The 10384-nt window shown below is 35.2% G+C and overlaps 2 non-coding genes and 1 pseudogene across 2 annotated transcripts; all 3 read left to right on the top strand.

The window, feature by feature from the left end:
* Window positions 1-2024: 2024 nt before the first annotated feature.
* LOC135753483 (U2 spliceosomal RNA) lies at window positions 2025-2216 on the top strand. Its single transcript, XR_010533668.1, has one exon. It is a non-coding gene; the product is annotated as a U2 spliceosomal RNA (small nuclear RNA).
* Window positions 2217-4863: 2647 nt separating this feature from the next.
* LOC135753497 (U2 spliceosomal RNA) lies at window positions 4864-5003 on the top strand (annotated as a pseudogene).
* A 782-nt stretch (window positions 5004-5785) lies between these two features.
* On the top strand, window positions 5786-5950 carry LOC135753532 (U1 spliceosomal RNA). Its single transcript, XR_010533703.1, has one exon. It is a non-coding gene; the product is annotated as a U1 spliceosomal RNA (small nuclear RNA).
* Window positions 5951-10384: the final 4434 nt, after the last annotated feature.

Raw genomic sequence — 10384 nt, 5'->3', positions numbered from 1 at the left:
ATATGTTAGACAGCTTATCAATTTTAAATAAAATAACGAGACATACATAACTATTCGTGTCTGCTCCCGTTTATTGTAATGAGTGTGCACATTTGGAGAAATACTTAGACATTTTACTTCTTATTTCTTTAGACTGAATAATTATTTCTTATTAATTCCAAAGTATGCGACCCGATGATCTAATCGTGGTGTTGTATGTGCTATTCCTCGTTTGTTTGCCTGCATCCATTGCTTTACGGCTTGCTTGTTGCGTTTAAATGCACATTTGATTTCTTTACCAGCATTGGATTTAGACCATTCAATGAGAAGAGTTAACAGCGTTTATTATGATTGATAAGCCCTCAACGGAGAATGAGGTCGGCATACATTAAAAGCCTTATTTTGTTTTTATCGTGTGCCTTCCAAAATGTATGCGACGAAACTTAAATCACGCAAAATATGAATGGTAACTAGACGTGCTTGTTGTGTGCAAGGAGTGCATTTATTTGTAAACTTTTGCTAAATCAAAATGGTTTATTTGTATTTGCTTTTTACCTGGGTTTTATCAGGTTCGCAGTCGGGACATTTTTAATCCATAGTGTATGCATAATTAATTTCAAAGAAATAAGAAGTAAAATGTGTAAGTATTCCTCAAAATGTGCTTTGGACTAAGTCCCCCGTCATCACAGCAAACGGGAGCAGACCCGAATAGGTATGGCTAGTTATTTTATTAAAAATTTCCAGCCGTCTGTAAATTTATGTTTGAAAGAAAAAAGTAAATTAATATCTTACTTACTGTTTTTGTCTTGTTTTCTAGTGAATATCTGACAATGCTTAAATGGAGATACATTTACTTGGTAAGCAAAGTGGCTTAAGATATTATGTATTGTAATAGAAAATTGTTATAAAAACGTTTTGTTTTTGCTGGGAATTCTTGTATATATTTCACAGCTATATAATTAATTATAATAACGCACTTTTTGTTGATAAACATGTTAAAAAATACATTAACACATAATAATGTGGCAACAAATCAAATGTGCATTTAAATGCAACAAGCAAAAATAAATAAATAAAGCAAATGCACGGAAAAGAAACGAGGAATAAAAGAAACACCGCGATTAAAAAAATCAGATCGCATACTTTGTAAAATAATTGAAATAAATTATAAAAATCAACAGGTTTATATTTAAAACAAATAAAAAATATCTGCCAGCGGGGTAAGAAAAATAAACTTAATTCTAGTTTCAACTTAATTCAATAATAAACTCAATTTAGGTTTATTTTTCTTACCCCACTGGCAGATATTTTTACTTGTTTTAAGCCTTAACCTATTACATTTTAGAATTTATTTCAGTAAACAAGACTTAAATTCTAAGCCACTTTGCTTATTAAGTAAATGTATCTCGATTTAAGAATTATTTTTTAACTCGAAAACATTAAGAAAATACTAAGTAAACGAACAAATTGGGATGTTCAAAACACTTAAATATTTTTTTTCACTCTACCCTTCATATTACAGCTGTCGAAAAACCACAGCAACGTTGACAGACCTGGAAGCCATGATACATTAGCAGTTTTTAAAATAAGTTAAATCTAGAATCCTTATTGGTTTTAGATACTTTAAAGCAATGAATGATCTTCTTTCTTTTGAATTGATTTGGTATTATGGAGGAGCTCTGTGTCTGGTTATTGAAGATGATTTGTTCTTTGCTCCTATGTTGGCTTATTTTTTTGTTATTTCCGTTACTATATATATTTTTTTCTTTGTTTTTTCTGATTTGAGGTTATGAAAATGTTTTAATTTGTAATAAAGGTTTTTTGAAAATTCTAAATTCTCTCTATCTCTCTCTCTCTCTCTCTCTCTCTCTCTCTCTCATGAGCGTGGATCAGATCCTGCATTAAAACATGAACTTCTGATTTGCTAGCTCAACGTTCTACCTCTGGGTTATACAATGAGAACGTATAGAGTTAAATGCCCGCTAGCCTCCACCCCAAAAGCCAGCGCCTTCGCCGGCTCCCCCTTTGGCTGCGTCTATTCCGGTATCGCTTCTCGGCCTTTTGGCTAAGATCAAGTGTAGTATCTGTTCTTATCAGTTTAATGTCTGATACGTCTCCTATCCGGGGACTATACACTGTAAAAAATTGCTGTTAAAAAACAGCCAAATTTAACAGTATGATTCTGTTTTTTAACAAAAACAGAAGTATACTGTTAAATTCTGCATTCTGTAAAAAAACAGTTTTCAGAATAATGTGAATTTACAGCCCTGAGAGTCCACCGTTAAAGACTGCGTCCCAAATCACACCCTACACCCTCATTCACTATTCCCTACATTAGTTTCCTAATGATCCACCTGAAATCAAGTCAATGAGTTCAGATACTGAAGCGTTAATGATGGACACCTGCTGCTAATAAACAGAATCACTGAAGAAAAGAGAAATAAAAAAGAGAAGAGATGAGCAGAAACACTTACAGACACAAAGACTTAGATGAACATCAACTGAAAATAACACAACACAATAAATCTCTCCATATATCACCAGAGGAGAATTAAACATTTACACAAACACCATTACCATCTTCACTTTTAAACCACTTGGACTTTATTTCTGTTATACATTTACAACAGTTCTTACTGAGAACAAACAGGTGTTTACTAGACTTTACAAGCATTTTCTTTAAAGTCACCATTATGGTGATCACTGTTTTCATTAGTTGGGCTCTTGACTTGGTTTTCAGTCTGGTTGCTGTAACTGTGTCTTTATGATGCATGTTTGTTATGGCAAAGAAAACCAAGAGATGATAGACTCTTGGGAGGTTGGATGTCTGATTATTGATCAGTAGTTTGTCTTACCAGCCTTATGAAGCTTAATCATAAAAATTAGTAGTTCTTAGGAATGTTTATGAATAAGTATTTACATATTTGAATCATTACATGAATAATTAGTATAACAGTAATCTGATATCTTGACAGAGTTGCCTACAAATGTATTTTTGCAAACTTGAAACCAGTCCTCAGATGACACTCACAGACATCAAGAATCAGCCTATGATTCTCAACTAGGGTGACAAAAGAAAATGGAAAAACAGTTCATCGGCCTAATGAGTTTTGTACTATGCTGATATCCAGCATGCATTGCAGCATGAAGCTTTTCATTTGATAGTCACCATTGTTGAGATTCATAGCCTGATTCTTGATGTCTGTGTATGTAGTTTGCTCGTGTTTTTTAATTTCATTTAATCCCAATGTTTTTAAGATTCCTCTGGCTACCTCAACACTCAGTTTCTGTCACATTATAAGACTACTATAAGGGGTTGCCACCCATCTAATCAGTTATGAACTTCTGTATAAATCAGTAAATTACTTTTGACTCATGAGACTTACACCATAACAGTCATTAGTTAGTGATAATACTTTATTTATACTTTTTTGCCATATTCAATGTCTTTCAAATCACATTGATAAGCATGAATAAATATAACACCAAAGGGCAAACCCAAGGATCAAGAGTCCTACTAAAGTAAACACTGATCACGAGAATGGTAACTATTATTTAGGGATTAGACTATTAGACTAGAGCTGTCCAAACTCAAAACAACTTGCACTGACATATTTTAAAATACATCAGTGCCCTTTGTTTCGCCTGAAAATGCACAAGTAATGTTTTTAGTTTGGCATGTTTGTTAAAACTTGTTACATTTCCTAATTAAACTATTCCTGGTTTAAGATAATACCTGTTTAGGAAACCACACCGTATGATTTATTTCTCAGTAAGAGCTAATGTACATTTAAAATAAAATCTAACTGGTTTGTAATAAGTGAAGATGTTAATGATGTTTGTGGAGTTGTTTGATGATCTTCTTGTGAGATCTTAGAAAATCTGAGTAAGTCTGAGTCTCTTCTAAGTCTGTAAGTTGAGTTTCTGCTTGTTTTCTCTTTAATTCGGTTCTTGTTCATCTTTCATTCAGTGATTGTGTTTGTTAATAGCAGCTGTTCATAATTAACTCAATCATCACTTCATTATCTCATTAACTTCAACATTGGCTCTGTTTCTTTTACTCTTTGTAGTGTGGACACATTAAGCAGTGTTCTTTTGACACCAAGGATTTTGCGATGGGGTTTAAAGGGTTAAATGTGTAAGATATAAAAACACAGAATGCTAATGTTTTTTAACAGTCCGAAGGAGACCGTAAAAAAACATTATCTTGCTGGCAACCAAGCTGCCAGTTGATTACTGTTATTTAACAGAATGTGCTGTTAAAAAACAGAAAACTTAACAGTCAAATTTGCATACAGAAATATGTTAATTTCACACAGACATTAGAGAAAAGTCCTTGTATTTTGTTTTTTAAATCATGTGAACTTAAAAACTGATCAGGGGATTTACACAAGATGATAATGTGAGAGATCTCTTAGTGTTTAATGTTCTGTTTTGTTAGGATTTGACTCAGTTTTTGGGTTACCATTGTGCTGAAGGGTAGTGTGGTTGTTTAGGTCAAGGATGGGCAGTAGATCATTGATGTTATGCTGCCTGTTGTTTTATTTTAAAGCAGTAACTGTGTAGTTTGCTCATGGTGAACTACATGAGATTTGTGTGAAAGTTTAAATGTTTCCAGTTCAATTTTAGAAGTAATATTTGTTTTCAGTGGACTCAAATGAATTAAGTTCACAATACTAACACCACCATGTAAATATATATATTTATAAACTTGAATGGATCAGGCAATTGGTTTCCTAAATGAAATGAGTTGCTTTCAGGGCATTATAACATTAACATACTGTTAAAATAGGAGAGCTGTAAATTAACGGAAGTAGAACTGTATTTTAACAGAGGCAGAACCGTAAAATAACATGATCTTGCTGGCAACCAAGCTGCCAGTTGATTACTGTTATTTAACGGCACAATTTTTTAGAGTGTATGTTAAATGGATTTTTGACCTTCGGAAATGGAAGCGGAGCTTGCTCCTTCCACTCCATGCATCAACATGGTATTGCAGTGTTTCCATGAATGGTGCGCTCCCCATCTCGGGGATAAATAAGTCAAGTATAAAAAAAGAATTTGCTTCTTTTGTGCGTGAGTGACGGTGTTTTTTCTAATCCGTGTGTTTTAAAATTGCTGTGGTTTCGTTGGCTTTATTGGTTTAACGAAAAGCTTGCGTGGAAATGAACACGCTGATAAAGAAATGTTTTTGTAATGTATTTAATTATTTTCTTTACAAGTTTGCGGAGGTGATACGAGGACGAATTAAACATCCTCGACACAGCTGAAGGCGCAACAAAAGCGAACGAGACCGATTGGAATGTTAAAAACACCTGAAAACTTTTTTCACTACCCTTCATACTACAGCTGTCGAAACACCACAGCAACGTCGACAGACCTGGAAGCATAGCTGTACTTGTTTAACTCACAACGACAACGGGTAAGTCATTGAGCCCTGTGTTTTTATTTATCCACGTTCTAAAATTGCTATGCTTTCGTTGTTTCTTGATTGCTCTGTACATTTCTTTGTTTCTATTCCACGTAAAGTTACTTTGTAATAACGAAACCATATATTTGAATGCGCAATTTAAATCCATTTGATTTAAATTGTTTCACATATTTCACTCTACACGGTTCAACCGGGCTGGAAACGGAATAAAAACAGGGTAGATCTCGAAGAATGTTTGGTCTCAGACGTGGCTTCGTGCGCTTTCCACCTGGTCACACACAGTAAATGAAATGTTAGTCGGACGGCCTCCGGGGGCGCCGTCGATGTGATCGGTCACAGGAAGATGCGGCCGTCTGGCCTCAAAGGGTGTCGCTCATACTTACCTGGCAGGGGAGACACCATGATCATGAAGGTGGTTCACCCAGGGCGAGGCTCAGCCATTGCACTCCGGTTGGGCTGACCCTTTGCGAATTCCCCAAATGTGGGAATCTCGACTGCAAAATTTCTGATAGTGGGGCACTGCGTTCGCGCTCTCCCCTGACCTTTGTGTTAAAAATAGATTCGCTTGTCGTTTTACGTAAAATCCAAGAGACGTCTAACCACGGCCCAAGAATACATTAGTCATCAAAAAAGCGGCTATTCAACGACTACATAACTTTTAATAGACAGCGAATAAGTGTCTAGGCTAAAACAAGGCTTAATTTGGGCTGTCAGTGAAAATCTAATAGCCGTTTGACCATTCCAAACGAATAGACTAGCCATTAAATAGAACCACAATCAAACGGCTACATGTCTAAGAGCACAAAATAATGCTTAGATGATTCTTTTACTTCCAATATAAGAGGTTCTCGGGAATGGCAATCATCCAAACTAATAAATTATAAAGGCTTTTATAAGAAAATGACAACAGTTAAACAACCTAGACAGCGTTGGGCAATACAAAATGCTAATAAATACAAGACAAATTGAAATATTGTACATGCATGTACATTAAACAAGCCAACAAATCTGCCAATGGGCTACGACAATTTTTCTTGAATTAAGTGTTTATATCTAGATTTGTTTCTTACCCCTTTGGCAGATTTATTTGCTTGTTTTAAGCCCAAATTCTGAGTTTTTTCTCCCTAAAGGCTAGGTTTATTTTCTTAGGGCATTTTGCTCATCAAAAAATGCATCTTATTTTAAGACTTTCTAGATATTTGTATAGTTAAAACAGTTCGAAATAACAAGTAAGAAATGATTTTTTGCAATGTATTCATTCATTCGCTACCCTTCATACTACAGCTGTCGAAAAACCACAGCAACGTCGACAGACCTGGAAGCGTAGCTGTATTTGTTTAACTCACAAAGACAACGGGTAAAGTATTTTCTTGATTACCTAAATGACTTGCTGTAGGAAAATAAGTTTAGGTTTAAGGGGGGAAATACAGTTTAAAGGGATATTTCAATTTATGATGATAATTCTGTCATCATTTACTCATGCATACAGGCTTACAACAACACGAGGATTAGTTTTTTTCTGAGTAACACAAAAGAAGGTATTTTGAGGAATGATGGTAAACCCACAGCAGATAGTCACCATTGACTTCCATAGTAGGAATAAAAAAATATGATGGAATTTAATAGGTACCATCAACCGTGTGCTAACCATCACTTTGCAAAATATTTTCTTCATCATTTATCACGATACTTCCAAAATATTTTTTCCTACTAAGTCAATATTTCATTATTTGCTTTACAAGCTTAAAAATGATGGTGACAGGATTCCATGGTAATCACAAACAGGTAAACAAGTAAAATAATCACTATTTACTTTTAAAAGCATTTTGAAAATTGCTTGCTTATGCTGGGAGTAAAGGTATTTCATGCAAAAGGTATTTCCTCTTTAAAAGGTAATGTATGCTTCTTTTAAAGCTGACACATTTGCCACATTAAAATAACAGAAATGTGTACTGTTTAAACTTTTTGGAGCCGGTGTGTCTGTGTTCTTGGGGCACACATCTACATGTAAAAGCAGAATTGCTTATTATTCTTCTCTATTTCTTGTATAGGTCAATTATGAGTGAAGAACCGTTCACCAAATGAAGACCGCAGCCAGGTGACGGGATCCTGTGGTAATCACAAACAGGTAAACCAGTAAAATAATCATCATTTAATGTTAAAATAATTTTGAAAATTGAAGTTCTGTGTGTTCTTATTGTACTTTATTTATTTCTGCAGGTAAGCACCATACCGTAAGCTTCATTCCCTTTATAACAGGTAAGGTTCATACTGTTTTATTCTTTTGTACTGTTTTATTCGTACTGTTTTAAATCATTCAGTAAATGCAAAGTTAAACTGATGTGTTTTTAATCTAGATTTAAAAGTGTCTACTGTTGAAGCACATCTGATCTCTTCTGAAAGCTGATAATAACTGAATGCTGAGGCACCTTGTTTTGAGTGAACCCTTGTTTTTTCTAAATGACCTGACCCTATTGATCCGAGTAATCGGTTTCATATTCGATTAGCATATCTGTCATGTATTGTAGCCATGAAGTGGTTTTTAAACAAGAAACAGTACTTTTTAAATCCATTGACCATTGCAATAATCGGCCCTGCTGGTGATGAAAGCATGAACAAGTTTCTCTAAGTCCTGTCTTGAGACAAAACCTCTAATTCTGGCAATATTTCTGAGATGGTAGTAAAAGCAGAATTCCTTATTATTTTTCTCTATCTCAGGCTCTACGGCATATATGTCATGATTTTATTTGTCTATTTATATGTCTATTTACAAGGACTGCCTTGGCCAAATGTTATTGTTAATTAATATTGAAGCAGTTATTTAACATAGGTCCTTTGAGTAGTGATTTGTGTAATGATCCATATATCTATTTTTATGTATATTTTTAACTTAGGAATGTGATTTTAAAGCTCATATTTGTTATTGTATGACACCTCTCATGTTATGAAAGTAAAAAATAAATGTATTTTCTGATGTCTTGCATTTCTGTTTTTAAACTGTTAATCCTTATCAAGTGCTATACATTAGAAAGTGGATATAGAGTGAAATGCACACGGTGAATAATGAACGCAGACCTTCAGTGCCGGACCTCTGACCCGCTAACCTCCATCCCGACAGCCAGCGCCTTCTCCGGATGCCATTGCGGTATCGCTTCTCGGCTTTTTGGGTGAGATCGAGTGGACACCGGGGACTACACGTTTAAATGGATTTTTGACCTTCGGCTATGGAAGCGAGGCTTGTTCCGTCCACTCCGTGCATCGACTCTGGCGCTTTCCGGGGACAAATAAGGTGAGTTTAAAATCAGAGTTTGCTTCTTTAGTGCGTGGTTGCCAGTTTGTTTGCCAGTCCGTGGTCCATAATACGTTCCGCGTTCGTGGTCTCTCCATCGCTCAGTACTTTTCTGTGTTTCTATTTTACGTAAAGCTAACACCAAAACGATTGTGGAAGGCGCTATATAGATTGTTCTCAAAGAAAAAAAACGAGAAACAAACCCATGTGAATATGGGTCAAATTATCTAGGCGGAGCACTTCGTTCAAAGAAAAACGCAACAGAATTGTTTGCGTTGAACAAAGACAATGGTGCCTGCAGACATCGAATGTGTATTGTGGATAAAAAATGGCCAGTGGGGTGGGACAATTTTTCTTGAATTAAGTGTTTATGGGAAAAGTTCACGAATTTTTTCTTACCCTGTAGTCAGATTTATTTGCTTGTTTTAAGCATAAAATAACAGGAGAAGAAATTGTGTAGGGGGAGCAGAGGGTTTTTTTTCGTTCAAAGAAAAGCAGCGTGGCACGAATGAATGTTTGGCTGAAATGCTATCGTAATTTCCCCCTTAATTTTCCTTACAAACATGAAACCAGAGAGAAGGGTCAGTTGGCATCGAATTGCACCTTGTATTCGGTGATTGATTGAGGAAAAATATGCGTATGTGTATATATATACTTGTTTTGTTGAACAGAGACAATGGCCGCGTGCTCCAGCGTCACCTATATGCCTATTTCACAAAATGGCGGCTTTGACCGGAAGTAGGGAAAACATCGTTCAGGTTGCACCACTACGATGGCCACTCAATATAGTATGGACTGACAGCTGCTTTGTTTTCTCCTACACATGAATTTACTTGTAAAAATAACAATAACAGATATTGTCGATTGGTGTTATATTATTTTTTTAGCATTTCGTATTATCAAAATATATCATATGTTAGACAGCTTATCAATTTTAAATAAAATAACGAGACATACATAACTATTCGTGTCTGCTCCCGTTTATTGTAATGAGTGTGCACATTTGGAGAAATACTTAGACATTTTACTTCTTATTTCTTTAGACTGAATAATTATTTCTTATTAATTCCAAAGTATGCGACCCGATGATCTAATCGTGGTGTTGTATGTGCTATTCCTCGTTTGTTTGCCTGCATCCATTGCTTTACGGCTTGCTTGTTGCGTTTAAATGCACATTTGATTTCTTTACCAGCATTGGATTTAGACCATTCAATGAGAAGAGTTAACAGCGTTTATTATGATTGATAAGCCCTCAACGGAGAATGAGGTCGGCATACATTAAAAGCCTTATTTTGTTTTTATCGTGTGCCTTCCAAAATGTATGCGACGAAACTTAAATCACGCAAAATATGAATGGTAACTAGACGTGCTTGTTGTGTGCAAGGAGTGCATTTATTTGTAAACTTTTGCTAAATCAAAATGGTTTATTTGTATTTGCTTTTTACCTGGGTTTTATCAGGTTCGCAGTCGGGACATTTTTAATCCATAGTGTATGCATAATTAATTTCAAAGAAATAAGAAGTAAAATGTGTAAGTATTCCTCAAAATGTGCTTTGGACTAAGTCCCCCGTCATCACAGCAAACGGGAGCAGACCCGAATAGGTATGGCTAGTTATTTTATTAAAAATTTCCAGCCGTCTGTAAATTTATGTTTGAAAGAAAAAAGTAAATTAATATCTTACTTA

This window comes from Paramisgurnus dabryanus, chromosome 9, assembly GCF_030506205.2.
Source record: "Paramisgurnus dabryanus chromosome 9, PD_genome_1.1, whole genome shotgun sequence".
Taxonomy (NCBI): Eukaryota; Metazoa; Chordata; class Actinopteri; order Cypriniformes; family Cobitidae; genus Paramisgurnus; species Paramisgurnus dabryanus.
This window is presented reverse-complemented; position numbering and strand designations above follow the sequence as displayed.